The following is a 17,368-nucleotide window of genomic DNA, read 5'->3' as shown; positions in this document are numbered from 1 at the left end:
GTTTACCGTCGTTGCCGAATGCAACTGATCCTAACTTCTTGTACTTGAGCTTAGTAAACTTCAACTTATCTCCAGTCATATGTCTAGAGCATCCACTATCCAACATCCATTGTTCCAATTCCTACACATGAAGTAGTTTGAATTGGTTCTTAATGGATTAAAGATAGCTTAATTGAAGTAAACTCCTTAGATTTTCTAAGTAATTCAGCAAGTACTTAAGCCTATGATATAATTTTGATCAGGATAAAGTTAGTTAATTTTGGAATAAGATAGTTAAAATTTAAAGTAATTTTGAAATTTAAGTTTTTAAAATAATTTTGAAATTTAAGTTTAAAATAATTTTGAAAAATAATTTTGAAATTTAAGTTTAAAATAATTTTGAAATTTAAGTTTTTAAAATAATTTTGAAATTTAATTTTTTTTTAATTAATTTTGAAATTTAAATTTTTAAAATAATTTTGAAATTTAAGTTTAAAATAATTTTTGAAATTTAAGTTTAAAATAATTTTTGAATTTTAAGTTTAAAATAATTTTTAAATTTAAGTTTAAAATAATTTTGAAATTTAAGTTTTTAAAGTAATTTTGAAATTTAAGTTTTTAAAATAATTTTGAAATTTAAGTTTTTTTTTAAAATAATTTTGAAATTTAAGTAAGTTTTTTTTTAAATAATTTTGAAATTTAAGTTTTTAAAATAATTTTTGAATTTTAAGTTTAAAATAATTTTGAAATTTAAGTTTAAAATAATTTTGAAATTTATGTTTTTAAAGTAATTTTGAAATTTAAGTTTTTAAAGTAATTTTGAAATTTAAGTTTTTAAAATAATTTTGAAATTTAAGTTTTTTTAAAATAATTTTGAAATTTAAGTTTTTTTTATAATAATTTTGAAATTTAAGTTTTTTTTTAAAATAATTTTGAAATTTAAGTTTTTTTTTTTAAAATAATTTTGAAATTTAAGTTTTTAAAATAATTTTGAAATTTAAGTTTTTTTTTAAAAATAATTTTGAAATTTAAGTTTTTAAAATAATTTTGAAATTTAAGTTTTTTTTTTAAATAATTTTGAATTTAAGTTTTTAAAATAATTTTTAAATTTAAGTTTTTTTTAAAATAATTTTGAAATTTAAGTTTTTAAAATAATTTTTAAATTTAAGTTTAAAATATTTTTTTTAAAAAAAATACTTTTGATTTGAATTAATTATCAGTTTGATTTTAATTACTTAGTCATCTCACCCGATCTAAATTTTCAATCAGGGAATCCTATAATTTATGTGAGATGAATTTTGGTTGAATTTTAGGGTATGATTTAACTTTGTGTTAGATTCAGGTTTAGCTTGGGTTCAACAAGTAGGCATTCTTTGGATAAACTTCTGGGCTATGGTGAGTCACAAGGAACTCATTAAAGTAACCATGCCTTCTAGGTTTTCCAAATAGTCCTACCCATTGAACTTAATACTAATCCTTGGTCTAACTAGTTAAGATCCATTTAAGGGTAGCTTCGGTCAGTTCCACTTGGCCAAATGCACCAGGTCGAAGCCATATCTTCCTAGACATGCGATGCCCAAGCTTCCCTAACATACTATCATCCAAAAACTTCACCAGTACTATGATTCAAGTTAAACTTATCCTGTTTAATTTAACCTTAATTACCCTGCCGGGTAATCTATTCTTGTTTTATCCATTTCGGGTAAATTAGGTTCAATTACCCTGTCGGGTAGTTCAGTTGGAGGTGCCAGCTAGTTTGGATCCACCATCTAATTTTGAATTTTTAATTTCGATTTTGAATTTTGAATTTAATTTCGAATTTTTGAATTTTGAATTTAGAATTTAATTTCGAATTTTTGAATTTTGAATTTAGATCTTTTTTAATTTTGAATTTTAATTTCGAATTTTTGAATTTTGAATTTATAATTTAATTTCAAATTTTTTAATTTTGAATTTAGAATTTGATTTCGAATTTTTGAATTTTGAATTTAGATCTTTTTGAATTTTGAATTTTAATTTCGAATTTTTTAATTTTGAATTTAGAATTTCAAGATAGTTTTTCTTTTAGCTTTCCCTGGATCATATCCTCGGTATGATTTATCGAGGTAGTATATTTGATCCTTCGGAACCCAGTATTGGCCAAGTCCATCTTGATTGATCAATTTGGACTTGGGGACCCATGCTTGGACTGATTTACTATTTTGTTTGTTAATTAAGGATAGATAAGATCTATATTTCTTTTTACTTTTATATCCTAGTCCAGTTTTGTTGTAAATGGCTCTTTGTGTCCCAAGAATTAGATCCAAATTCTTGGAGCTCAGAGAAAACTTTTCTATAGTAATTTTTAAATCTTTTACCTGATTTTTCAAACTAGAGTTTTCTTCCTCAAGTTTTTGAACTTGAGTAGAGTTTCCAGTTTGAACTTGATTAGGTAAAGAGTTAGTTTTTGTCACTTCTTTAAGGACGACTACTTCCTTTAGAAGTGATTTAATCCTAAGGTTTGATTTAGCTAGTTTGCGAAGTAAGTAATTAACTAAATTGTTAAGCCTTGGAATACTTACATTGGATTCTGGCCCTTCTGAAACGGATGCGGATCCGTGGCTTTGCTCGGACTCGGCTTCTGACTCGCTCTCGATGATCTGGTCCCGGGCCATCAGTGCGAGTAGACTTGTTTGATCAAGTTCATCGTTGTCGTCCTCTGAAGAAGATTCGTCCCAAGTTGCTTTTAGGGCCTTCTTTCTTCTTTGCTTTTTGGCCTCCTTTTGGTTGGGACAGTTGGCTTTGATATGCCCCTTCTGGTTGCACCCGTAACAAGTGACTTCGAATTTTACCTTTGAGTTCGGTTGGGCCTCCCTGGACTGAACTGCCTTCTTCAGATCTTTCTTGTTGAAGCCCTTCTTCTTCTTGTAGAGCTTTTTCACAAGGTTCACAAGTTCGCTGGTCAGTTCATCCTCTGAATCTTCTGAGTCAGATTCGTCTTCTGATTCCAATTCAATTTTTCGCCGTACTCTTGATTCCCGTGTTCGACTCGTACCTGCAACCAAAGCAATACCCTTCTCGGATGGCTATGCATTAGTTTGTTCATGAAGTTCAAATTTAGAAAATAACTCGTCTAACTTTAAAGAAGATAAGTCTTTGGAGACCTTGTAGGCATCTACCATTGATGCCCACAATGTACTCCTTGGAAACGAATTTAATGCGTACCTTATGACGTCCCGATTTTCGACTTTCTGTCCTATTACATGAAGAGAGTTAAGAATGTCCTGGATGCGTGCGTGCAGCTGGCTCGCCGTCTCACCTTCCTGCATTTTTAAATTATATAATTTATTAAATAATAAATCACGCTTACTTACCTTGGTTTCCGAGGTGCCCTCGTGAAGTTCGATCAGTTTCTCCCAGAGTTCCTTTGCGGTTGAAAAGGGACCGACTCTGTTGAGTTCCTCCTTGGTAAGACCGCACTGGATGGTGCAGGTAGCTTTGGCGTCGGCTTCCACCTTTTTGATGAAGGTTGGTTCCCAGTTCTCACAGGATGTAGGCTTACCGTCCGTATCTGTTGGTAGTTGCAGTCCTGTCTTGACGATCATCCAGGTGTCGAATTGGATCTTCAGATATATCTCCATTCGCCCCTTCCAATATCCGAAGTCTTCTCCAGAAAATAGTGGGGGATGAACAGTGCTATATCCTTCATGTTGAGTCATTTTAGACCTAGATAAGCAAAAACAGAAAGATCTATTCCAAGACTGTCTTGGATTAGTAGTGCGGGAGAAAAGAGATAACGAGCTCAAATGGTATTGACCAACTTTGAGCAATACTGATTAAAAAATTAGAACTTTAGCTAATTAGCTAATTTCTAATTGACTCCTAAACAAAATACCACGAAAAAAAATGTTTTGAATGGTGGTTGCACCAGTTCAAAACAACCCCGCTCTGATACCAATTGTTGGATCGAGATCGCGCTAGAGGGGGGGTGAATAGTGCTCGCGGCTATTTTGTATGTATCGGAATCAAAAACAACGTTAGAGTAATTAAAGCAACGGAAAAAATAAGCAAGCACACAAGAACACAGGTCGATTTTACTTCGTTCGGAGCCTAAGGCGACTCCTACTCGAAGGCCCGCAATCCTTGATCGCTTCCAGTGGGCAACAACTATAAGCTCGATTATTACAAACTAAGTATTACAAGAGATGCAATAAAAGAAATCTATACCGACGACGAAAACGAGAAATCTCGGAGCTCTGGGTCGTCGGAGACTTGTAGCAGCACTTCCGGGAGTCTTTCGGAGTAGCACGTTGAGTAAAGAAGACTTGGAACACGTTGGATTGAGCTGCTGGTCAAACCCCCTTTATAAACAGTGTTCAAGGCACCTTAAACAAGCTCCAAGGCACCTTAAACCTGAATTTTATCCCGATCTGCTCGCTGGGATAATCTTTTGACTGCCGCGAACTGAAGGCGCCTTAAACCCATTCAAGGCGCCTCCAAGCTGTCTAAGGCGCCTTAAATCCCTCCGGGGCGCCTTAAGCCTGCTCCTCGCGCCAGCTCAGGATTTTGAACCCGAGGCGCCTCCAAGCCCCATGGAGGCGCCTCGGACACTGTTCATCCGAGGAAAATCATCGTTATTTTGTACCTGCAAGATTTGTTAGTCCCAAACAACATCCTGCAACACAAAGTTAGCACAAGATAACATCATGAATAATAAAGAATATTTAAGACAATCTCCGGACTATCCGAGTCTGACTTCGGATTTCCTACCGGAAACCCTAGGTCGACCCGACACCTAGTGTTCCCTCTATGGGGAACGCGTCCTCACCTACTCCACTCAGGAGATTTACCTGTTGCCAGTACGATCCTCCATATCGACTGGACTTTTGCTCAGCACTCGATACTTCCGGACTTTCTGCTGGACATCCGCTTTCCGGCTAGTCCAGTCTTTCACCTGGCTCGCGACACCAGGACTTTCCACCTAGGGTTACCACCCCCTAGGACTTTTTGCCTGAAGTCATCGACCTGCCAAGACTTTTCGCATAGGGTTACCACCCCCTATGACCTAGGGTTACCACCCCCTAGGGTTTTATTCCTTTGCCTAACCGCAGTTAGGACTTTCCTGAAATCCTCAAGTAGACTTGTTAGAATACAAAACATCTTAACTTTGAATTTTTGCCATTATCAAAACATGAGTTCGATCGTCGGATGCTTCCCGCACCAATAGGGTGGACAGGTAATCTTTCAACTCTTGAAAAGTTTTGTCACATTCTTCATCCCATTGAAATTTGTTGGCCTTCCGAAGTGTCTTGAAGAAATGGAGACTACGATTGGCCGACCTTGAAATAAATCTAGACAAGGCTGTAATCCGGCCTGTAAGTCTTTGAGCTTCCCTCATGTTGCGTGGTGGCTCCATGTTTTGCAGAGCTTTGACTTTGCTCGAGTTGGCCTCTATCCCTCGCTCGGACACCATATAGCCTAGGAACCTTGCACCCTTTGCTCCAAATAAACATTTTCCCGGGTTTAGCTTGAGTCCATATTGCCTCAATCTCTGGCAGGTTTCTTCCACATCCCTGCATAGATCAATAGCTTGAAGAGACTTAATTAAGATATCATCGACATATACTTCCATATTTCTTCCAATCTGTTTTTGGAAGACCTTATTCATAAGCCTTTGATAAGTTGCTCCTGCATTTTTTAGTCCAAAGGGCATAACATTATAGCAATAAGTACCTTCAGATGTTATGAAACTGACCTTCTCTTGGTCCTCCTTAGCTAAGGGGACCTAATGATAACCCTAATAAGCATCCAGCATAGAAATGTATTCACACCCAGATGTAGAATCTACCAATTGATCGATTCGGGGCGGCGGATAATAATCTTTGGGGTAGGCTTTGTTGAGATCACGGAAATCAATGCATACCCGCCATTTGTTGCCTGGCTTAGAGACCAAGACAACATTGGCTAGCCAGCTGGGAAACTGTACCTCCCTGATATAACCGGCTTCCATGAGTTTAGTCACTTCTTCCTTGATGATCTGATTTTGTTCTGCACTGAAATTTCCTTTTCTTTGCATGACCGGTCGGGCATCTGGGAAAACATGCAAAGAATGCTCCATGACTGAAGGGGAAACACCCATGACTTCTTCAGGCGTCCAAGTGAAGACATCATTGTTTTTCTTCAAGCACTGGACTAGCTCGACTTTCAATGTAGGATCAAGATCGGCCGCGACGTAAGTGGTAGCTTCAGGTCACCCGGTCTGTATCTGGACTTCTTCCTTTTCTTCATAAACCAGAATAGACGACTTTTCTTGAATGGCATTAACTTCCATTCTTTGGATTTTCCGAGTAGCGCTGGCTTCAGTTCGAATGATCTCTACATAACATTTTTGGGCTGTCTTCTGATCACCCCATACTTCTCCGACCTGGTCGTCAACAGGAAATTTAATCTTTTGACAAAAAGGAGAAACGACCGTCCTAAACTCATTTAGGGTCGGCCGACCCAATATCACATTATAAAAGGAGGGGGCATCCACCACCATAAAGTAGGATCTTCTCGTTCTCATAAGAGGCTCTTCTCCTAAGGATATGGCCAATTTTATTTGACCCAACAATTGCACTTCATTACCAGTGAATCCATATAGAGGAGTTACCATCTAATGAAGTTCACCGGGGTCAATCTGCAGCTGATCAAAAGCTTTCTTGAAAATAATATTCATAGAACTTCACGTATCTATGAAGGTATGAGAAATAGCATAATTGACTATCACAGCCTTGATTATTAATGCATCATCATGGGGTATTTCTACCCCCTCGAGGTCTCTAGGCCCAAAACTGATTTCTGGACCAGCTGCTCTTTCCATGCTACACCCCACGGCATGTATCTCAAGTCTCCATGCATGTGCTTTCCTGGCCCTGTTGGAATCTCCATCAGTGGGCCCACCTGCGATCATATTAATGTTGCCCCGGGCGGCATTGCTCCTGTTTTCTTCTTGTCGAGCGGTCATGACGTCAGGCTGAGTTTTCTCAGACGCTTGACTTGTACCGACCGAGGTTGGCAGTACGCCTTGTTGAGGCTCGACTGGGTGATACTCCAGTTTGAGCGGACTTTGCTATCTGGGATATTGTTGTCGATAATAGTTCTACCTTTGATAACGATCCCTGTTCGCTTTCTTATTTTTCAGAACAAAACAGTCCTCTATATGATGACTGTTGGTTTTATGATAAGTACACCACCTTCTTGGTACTTCTTGTTGCATCTCCACGTGTTGTACCACTTGCGGACGATATTCTGGATGACGATGAGGTGGGTGAACTACTCTAGGTCCTCTTGGTGGAGGGACAGGAGCAGGAACCTTCTCCTTAACAGGGGTAGGAGAAGAAGTAGTGCCCTCTTTTCTGCGGGCAGCTTGAGCTTCCTCTACGTTGATGAATTCAGTAGCATGTTCAATTAAGGAGTCAAAATTGGCAGGAGGATTTCTTACTAGATCTTTAAAGAAATCATTATCATTTAGCCCTTGAGAGAAAGCACTTACTAATATTTCAGTAGTAGCGTTGGATACATCTATAGCTACCTAATTGAATCTTTTGATACAGGCTCTGATGGACTCCTTAGATGCCTGTTTAATTGAAAATAGACTCCAGGGAGTCTTATGATACTCTTGTTGCTAGAGAAATGGTGTAAGAAAACCTTCTTGAAGTCCTTGAACTTTCGGATAGATTTTTCTGGCAGTCTCTTAAACCATCACTGGGCAGCTCCTCCGAGTGTTGTGAGGAACATCCGGCATTTAACTCCGTCAGAAAATTATTGTAGTAGTGCTACATTCTCAAATTTTAACAAGTGATCTTCCGGATCTGTAGTCCCAGTGTACTCACCGATTTGAAGATTTTGGTATCGCTTAGGAAGCGGATCATCCAATACATTTTGAGAGAACGGAGAAATGATTCTTTCTGGCGAGCTATTGCTGGCTATCATCTTAGCTTTGCGCTTTTCTTTGTCTGGTGCTTCACCAGAGGATTCTTGAAATATAGGCTTTCATCCTCCCTGTTCCAAAGGGGTACGAAGGAAGGCTCGAGGATGCCTAGTCAGGGAAGTTGTAGCCGGAGGGAAATATACATGTTCCTCTTCTTCTAATTCCTTTCCCTTCCGGTGCTCAGTGGTCGAAATTGCCGGATTATGAGCTACCGGCAGAGTAGCCCCAGTATGAGTTGAAGTTATGGTTGTTGTTGTTGCAAAGCTTTCTGTACATGAGTATTGATAAGAAAATCTAGATCTTCGCGGCTAATAGTGAGTAGATTTGATTTTTCAGCCTCTTCCATCTTGTAGTCTCAGATTCAGGTAAAGTTTCCACAGACGTTGCCAAATTTGATCCTGTCTGAGAAGCTAGACAAAATGGAAAGCTGGGGCAAAAATCTACTGCTGATGTAGAATAATACCTGACTGAATACCAATCCGAAAAACCCAAAGCGGATCGGGGAGAATAAAATCATGAACTACCCTCGTCATGTGAAGATCCAATGACGAGAGAGAAATCTGACTAAAGAAAACCAAGATTCGAAGCTTTCAAGGTTTCCTACGCACAAGAGACCAACCAACACTATCGTCAATGACCTAAGACCAGGGTGGGAATCCCTGGCTAGGCCCTCCGATGCTCAAGTCAGTGATCTCTCTTGGTATAGAAGAAGAAGAAGGAAGAAGAAGATGAACAGTGGTTGAAAAACTAGGGTTGTGAATGTGAACAGTAATGTGAACTTACCCGGCCAACGGAGAGGATTCCCCCTTTTATACCACTTCATATAAACTCCGTAGTCATGAAGTGAACCCCGGTTTGTTAGAGTTTGTTCTGAGATGACCTCAGATGCGTACTTGTGGTAAATGGCTTTTAAGGAATCTTTTTTATACCCCAGATGTACCTTCTTTGTCGTCTAGTACCTGCAAAAAAGTCTAGAAGCATACTTCCCGCCAAAATAGGTAAACCTGTTATACAATCATACATAGGTATCTTTATTAAATTAAGTATGAGTCTCCCTGTTCGTCCTGTCTTTATTATGTTATAGACAGCTTGATATTATACTATATTTCATATTGACCGAATATTAAACCCAGACCATGTTCGATCGGTTTGTTAGTATCGTTCAACTAATCGTTCAGTATTATACTATCAATTCTATAAAGCCTTAGATCTTTTCGTTCTCGGGCGATCACGTATACTTAACTGATTCTAGATATGCTATCTTGACTAATCTTGGTTTTTTTTTTCTTAAACGTGAAAACCCGGTCGATATTTGCATACTCTGCTCAGGGTGTTTCTCGGTCGGTATTAGCTTGTTGTCCTCAAGGTATATATCGATCGATATTAACCTTTCTGCCCCTAAGGTATATCTCGGCCGATGTTGGCCTACTTTCCATGAGGTATGTATCAATCGATATTGGTCTACCCGCTTTGAGGTATATATCGCTCGATATTGGCTTACTTCCCTTAGGGTATATCTCGGTCGATGTTGGCCTACTTTCCATGAGGTATGCATCGATCGATATCGGTCTACCCGCTTTGAAGTATATATCGGTCGATATTGGCTTACTTCCCTTAGGGTATATCTCGGCCGATGTTGGCCTACTTTCCATGAGGTATGTATCGATCGATATTGGTCTACCCCCTTTGAGGTATATATCAGTCGATATTGGTTTACTTCCCCTAAGGTATATCTCGGCCAGTATTGGTCCTCCTTCATCAAGGTATTATCCAGTCAGAATCGGCATTCCTCTCAAAAGGTATATCCTGGCCGATATTGATCTATCTTCTTAACTTTGCTATCTCCTTTTCCTTTTTCACCAGGGACCCACAAAACCTAACCCATATCAGCAACAAATATCAACATTGATTCTGACACAGAAGGAAAACTAGTAGACCCAAAGTACTATAGAAGTCTAATAGGTAGCTTACTCTACTTAACTGCATGTCGGCCCGATATATTATTTGCAGTAGGTATGTGTGCAAGATACCAATCTTGTGCAAAAGAGTCACACCTAACATATGTTAAAAGAATACTTAGGTACATTAAGGGGACCCTAAATGTAGGACTCTGGTACACTAGAACTTGCACCATTGACCTATATGGCTATTCTGATTTAGACTATGCCGGGTGCAAACTAGATAGAAAAGGTACAAGTGGCAGCTGTCAATTTCTAGGTCAATGCCTAGTAAGTTGGTCAAGTAGGAAGCAACACTGTGTTGCCCTATCTACCACTGAAGATGAATACATAGCTCTAGGAGAATGTGCATCTCAGTTATTATGGATGATGCATACCCTAAAGGACTACCAATTAGAATATCAAAATACTAAAATCTCAATCGACAACATAAGTTTAATCAATTTAACTAAAAACCCAATTCACCATTCAAGAACTAAACATATAGATGTAAAACATCATTTTGTAAGGGACCACGTAGCTACGGGAGATATTGTACTTAACTATGTTGAGTCCAAATCAAACCTAGCAGACATATTCACAAAACCCTTACCTGAACTTGAGTTCAGTGCACTTAGAAGACAAATAGGAATGTGTATAGTAGAATAGAACTTATTCAGTGTTTTAAATTTCTAGGAAAAATGTTGATTTCAAAATTCCAATGTTATTAGATTTTTCAAGATTTGGACTTAGCCTAGGCACTTACCTTTAGATATCATGTTGTTGGATTTTTCGGGCCGCGAAAACCGCTTTTTCGCATCGCGGAAACCCTGAAGCCCCAAGCCACCGGATCCGTGCAAAGTAGAAATAAAACAAAAATACAAGTACGAGTTTCTAATCTAGATATACACTAGATTTACAAAGAGGAAACCTTTTATACCTTCGATGCGTGCCCTTTTTCGTATCCTGCTCATCCAATATTCGCCGGATCTCGAGAGTATCAAAATAGATGCTCCTCTATACGTATCCACACGAACACACTAGGTGGAGAAGACCAAACAAAGGTGTGCTAGCACCTAGGTTGTTCGACCAAGAGAGGAGGAGAGGGAGAGCTTGAGGAGAGAACTTGACGAAGAAGAAGATGTAAAATGACACTTGAATGAAAAATGAATTCATTCCCTTCACAAAAGTGGCCGGCCACTTTCACAAAAGTGTAACCCCCATTTTGCATTAAGTGGCAATTAAAGAGGGAATTTGTAACCTCCATGAGGTGGCACACACATGTGCTAAACATGATGATGTGGCACCTCATCATTGGCCACTTAATGCCAAGTCACAAATGATGTGGCATAAAGTCAAGTCAAACTTGACTTAATCTCTCTCATGGTTGATCTAATCCAACCATTTAATTCAAGCCAATTTAATATAATGAATCTAATTCATTTAATTAAATTGATTCAATGAGTCATAATCTAAATTAGACTCATTGAACATATAAATCAACTTGAGTCCAACTCAATTAGCCCAATTAGGATTACTCTTAATCCAATTTGATTCATCAAATGAATCTAATCCTCTTGGTTCATCATATGAACCTAATCTCCATCTAATTGTCCTTAGTGTTTGATCTTATAGGTTCTTGTAACGTTGGCAATGCCCCTAAACCCATTTAGGAGCATAAGTAATGAGCGGTATCTAGAAACACATCATTACTACCCAAGTTACAAGAATGTTGAGATCCAACATCACCTTGTGACTACTAATTGTGACTCCTCACAATATATGACAAGTGTCCTTCTATCCTAGACATCTAGATTGATCAATGTGAGGCATAGACCATGTCATCCTCTGATCAAACTAAATCTTACTCCATGGCGACTTCAGGTCTAAGGACTAGTAGTCATACTAATAGCCACATGAGAAAGTATATGACACTCATATAACGATCCATGATACTTTCTCATGGCGGGTCATTCAGTATACATTCTCCAATACATACCCATGTGTCAACTTGATATCTCTATATCCATGACTTGTGAGATCAAGTCATCGAGTTGACCTACATGCTAGTCTTATTGCATTAACATTATCCCTGAATGTTAACACTCGACTAGGAATGATTAAGAGTAGTGTTCCCTATATCATCTCACTATCAGTTCAACTAACCGATTGATATAGGTGAGAACGTTCTACTCAAGGATGCTATTATACTTAGTTTATTTGGCACCAATACAAGTAAGTATAATAACCAAAAATAAATGCCTTTATTTATATAAGAATATGATACAACAAGTCCATAATACAATCATCAAATGATTGGCTCTAGGGCTCTAACTAACACATGTTCCCCTAGTATCAGCCAGAGCATCTCACAAGCACACTAGGTATAACTTGTTTGTGTTTGTAAAACTTAGAACAGGGTGAGATGCATAGGGTATAGCCTAGACTTCAGAATGCTTATTTTTGTGCATCGTAGCAAGTCTGGACGTTAAATAACAAAAAATACAGTAATCAAGTTAAGTGATCCTAACTTAGTCAAATCTAACTGGATTTTCAACCTAACTTGACTAGCTAAGTGAAAGCTGTTACCTTCTAGGTAAGCAGTGAGTAGCTAATGGTTAGACACTTGACCAAGAGGATTAAATGATTAATTTTAAAATTTTAAAAGTTACTCGTGCTTGAACCTTAGGACTACTTAAATGAACGATCCTAATTTAAACTTTTACAAGTTAAGCTCCTCCCTCTTTGCAGCTAAATTTAACTAAGTCTTTCAAACTAAATATCTCAACTTTAGCTATATTTTCTAATAACTTCTCAAAGATATTTTTCAAAAGGCCTATTAAAATTTTAGCTAAATGCCCTCCACAGCCATTTTTCAAATATTCTTGAAAAAGCCTTCAAACTTAGACAATCTTGAGAAAAATTCTATAAAGTTTCTTCGAATCTAACTAACTTTTCTCAAATTTTTTTTTTCAAAAGTTACCTAAGTACTTTTTTGAATTTCAAATAACACTTCAAAATCTAACTAAGTATTTTTCTCAAAACCTTCTCCAATTTTAACTAAGTATTTTTTTCAAGAAGCTTTTTCAAAAATTAGTTAAGTCTTTTTCAAACTCCCTCCTTAAAACCAAGGTTTTAACAACAGTATTCCTTTTTTCAAAGGTTTTCACATTTTAGCTGAGTTATTTTTTCAATATCATCTTCTCTTAGCTAAAGTAATTTTCAAAACCTTATTTTTAAGGGAAGAAGATTTGTCTCTTTCACTTAGCTAAAAATCCAAGTGTTTATCAAAGTATTTTTTAGCTAAGTGTTTATTTAACATTCCTTTATTTTATCTTTTTGAAAAATAAAAAGTCATTATAAAAAGTTGAAATTTCCAAAACTAGCTTACTCTCTTGTTTATTTTGATGAATGGCAAAGGGGAAGAGTATAAGGAACTTCAAAGTAGAAAGCAAAATCAAAAATTTTGAAAATTTAAAAGGGGAGCTATTATTAAGGGGGAGCTTTGTAAAATTATTTATGCTTTTGCTGTCACTTTCTTTCTTTATTGTCTTTATACTTAACTTTGAATTTCGGTTGCCATAATCAAAAAGTGAGAGATTGTTGGAGCTGGAAGCATCCGACGATCGAACTCAAGTTTTGATAATGGCAAAAGAATTCAAAGTTAAGATTGTGTGTGATCTAACAGACTGAATAAGCTTACAGGAAAGTCCTAAGTGTACTTAGGCTAAAGTCCTAGCTGCGGTTAGATAGGTGGAAAACCCTAGGGGGTGGTAACCCTAGGTCATAGGGGGTGGTAACCCTATGCGGGTAGTCTTGGTGGGTCGAGGGCTTCAGGCAAAAGTCCTAAGGGGTGGTAACCCTAGGTGGAAAGTCCTGGTGTCGCGAACCAGGTGGAAGACTTGACGGGTTGGGGAGCGGGCGTCCAACAGAAAGTCCGGAAGCATCGAGCGCTGAGCAAAATTCCAGTCGATCTGGAGGATCGCACTGGCAACAGGTAACTCTCCTGAGTGGAGTAGGTGAGGACGCGTTCCCTGTAGAGGGAACAGTAGGCGTCGGGTCGACCTAGGGTTTTCGGTTGGAAATCCAAAGTCAGACCCGAACAGTCAGAAGACTATCAATATTTTTGTTACTATGACTATTATGTGCTAACTTTGCTTTGCAGGGTATGTGTTTGGGATTAACACATTTTGCAGGAACAAAGGAGCAAGTCACACCTCGGATGAATAGTGTTCGAGGCGCCTCCATGGAGTTTGGAGGCGCCTTGGGTGCAGAGGGTGAGCTGGCTGCGCAGCAGGCCTGGAGGTGCCTCAGACTGAGCTGGAGACACCTTGGACCAGGGCTTGGAGGCACCTTGGAGTGGCTTGGAGGCGCCTACGAGTGGATGAGGTGCGACCTGTTATGTGTTGATCCACGCGGGAGACTCGGGAGGCCTAGAGGCGCCTCGGACAGGCTTGCAGGCTCCTCCAGCAGTGTATAAAAGGGGGACCTCGAGGCAGTAATTGAGATATCACCTTCTAAGCAACCCTTTTGCGACAAGCTGCCAACGAGAAGTTCCCGAAGTGCTGTAGCAACATCCCGACGACCTGGAGCTTCAGATTTGATATTCTTGTTGTCGGTATTGATTTCCTTAAAGTTTAAATTGTAATTAGTTTGTAATAACTTTTTGAGCTTATAATTGTTGCCCACTGGAAGTGATCAACGATCACGGGCCTTGGAGTAGGAGTCGCCACAGGCTCCGAACCAAGTAACTCCTCATGTCTTTGTGTGTGATTGTCCTTTTAATTTTCGCTGCGTTTATCACTCGAGTTTTGTAAATCGAATGAAATAGCCACGAGCGCTATTCACCCCCCCCCCCCACCCCTCTAGCGCTTCTCGATCCAACAATACAATGTGTAAGCACTTGAATAATTATAAGAGTAAGCACTTGAAAAACTGCAAAATGCAATTTTTGAAAAACACTGCTTACAGTTTTGTGGTAATACATGTAAAGTAATACTTGGTAAGCACTTGAAAAACACCATACCGTATAATACAACGTATAAATGTAGGAACTTGCAAATGCAAAAGTATATACTTTAAAAGACAACAAGTTTTATAAGCAAAATTTGCCTATGAGATATTTCAAAGATTTTCAGCTAACACCATATGAGTGCATACCTCCCATGATGGATGAAGTCTCTCATCTACAAATGTTTTCCAAACTGCTTTTGGGATTTGATATTGAGTAGGTGGAGAACTCAATTTTTTAGGATTGCCTTTATTTGGCCAAACAAATCTGCTAGTGAGTTTATTTTTAAAATCTTGCCACTTTTGAGATGTTGAATTCATCATAGCAGTCTCACTTTATGGTGCTAATTTGAACACATTCTGCAACACAAAAAATTAGTTGGTACTATTAATAGAGAAGTTGAATAGGAATAAGAAAATAATAAACATACAAGCTGGATAATTATACAATTAATATGACAAGAATTGATTAAATAAAACAATGATAGCTATATGACAAGAATGGATTAAATAAAACAATAGCAGTAGAGAGTTAGAAATCTAACTTGATTTGGGATTGTATGTATTTATTAATCTTACCGAGATCTCTTTCCACAATTTTTGTTTTATATTTTCTGGAACAGTAGGCCAAGACTTTATGTTGATTGGCACCATAGTTCTAGCAACTGAGGCAATGTACGATTGCAATGCCTTTCCATTTGCATTACATAATGGTCGTCCCATGTCATCATAATCAATCTTCACTTTTTCCCCCATCTTGCAGTTGTAGTGAGTTTACACAATGATGTAGGACCTCGTTTGTTCTTCTACACATAGACAGAACGTTCTTCTCTATCAGTAACTTCATGTAACTTTGCATCGGCTACACCATGTAGCTCTACATCGACTACTCCATGTATCTCCTCAACTGCTTCTACTTGTTTTTTACGACCTATCGAGTATTGTCTACATAAGAACATCAAAGAAACCAATATTAAAATTGATACAATAACAATAACATAAACATGACATATATAATTATAATAACACAAATATAAATAAATAGCAACACAAGTATAAACATAACATAGAATTGCATAATATAATTTTTTTAAAGTGCATAAAACATTCCTTTATGTTCATAACTTAAAAATTACACAAAAATTCAAAACATCATTTTTCTTTTTTATGGCCCAAACGCCCTCAATTTTTGATCTAAAATATCTTTCATGAGCAGGAATGCAATGAGTATCAACATCATCAATGGGTCTAGAATCAGGAATACTGCTCTAATCATCATCAGCATCTCCCTCATAACATCTATTTGGAACTGGGAGCACAATTGATCACCCATTTGTTAATGGGTCATCAATATAAAAAACTTGGTTGACTTGACTTGCATGCATAAATTCATCATTCTTGCATCCTCATTTGATCAAGTTGACTAAGGTGAAGCCACATTCATCATTGTTGATTATTCCTTTGTCATTTGCAACCCACGCGCATTTGAAAAGAGGAACGTGAAATTGATGATAGTCTAGTTCCCATATTTCTTCAATCACTCCATAGAAAGACACATCAGCTAGCAAGGGATTCTTATCTTTAGCACTACATACAAGCATGGAATTGGCAACTAAAGAAACCCCACTATTTTGGCAAACTATGTCATCATCTCGCACCTTTGTTTAGTATAAATTGTCATTTATCATGTAACTATTATACTTAATGATTTGTGCATGCGGTCCATGGGCCAACCATGTTAATGTCGATGTTGTTCCACCATTGCAACTGTCAATTTCAACAGCCACCTAACATGTATTCAATTTTGAATATGGTGATTAAAAATAGTAGATATAAGTTGTTCAGTATAAATGATAGTAAAAATTTGATGAATCTAGTACTCACCTTTGAACGAAACCAATCAATAAACCTCTTGTTGTGAGCATCTTGTATCCACCTTTCATCTTTCTCTTTTTTGGGAAACATTGATTTCAAAAAAGTTTTATGTTCACTGTAGAAGTATTAATATGTAAATTTAAGTGAGACATTAGATAATCTCTATTATGTATGCAAAATTATAAATAATACAATACACTTACATTATATAGGAAGATACTTCTTCCATCTTTTCTAGCACAGTCAAATGTGCTTGTTGCAGATCAACTTGTTGCACTATAATTGGTGTGTTGCATGCTTGCAAGCCAGAACCATTTGCTTTCGGGTCTCAAATTGATTGAGGAACTCCAATAGGATCAACGTTATTGAGGTAATCTGAACAAAACTCAATTGCTTCTTCTGTTAAATATCTCTGAACAATGCAACCTTCAGGATGTTTTCGACTGCTTACATAACTCTTAAGCACCTTCATGCATCTTTCAAATGGATACATCCATCTAAAGTAAACTAGTCCACATAATAGGACTTCTCGAACAAGATGGACAGTTAAGTGAAGCATGATATCGAAGAAAGATGGGGGGAAATATTGCTCCAATAAGCATAGTGTAAAAACCAA

Source organism: Zingiber officinale, chromosome 11A (assembly GCF_018446385.1).
Source record: "Zingiber officinale cultivar Zhangliang chromosome 11A, Zo_v1.1, whole genome shotgun sequence".
NCBI lineage: Eukaryota > Viridiplantae > Streptophyta > Magnoliopsida > Zingiberales > Zingiberaceae > Zingiber > Zingiber officinale.
This window is presented reverse-complemented; position numbering follows the sequence as displayed.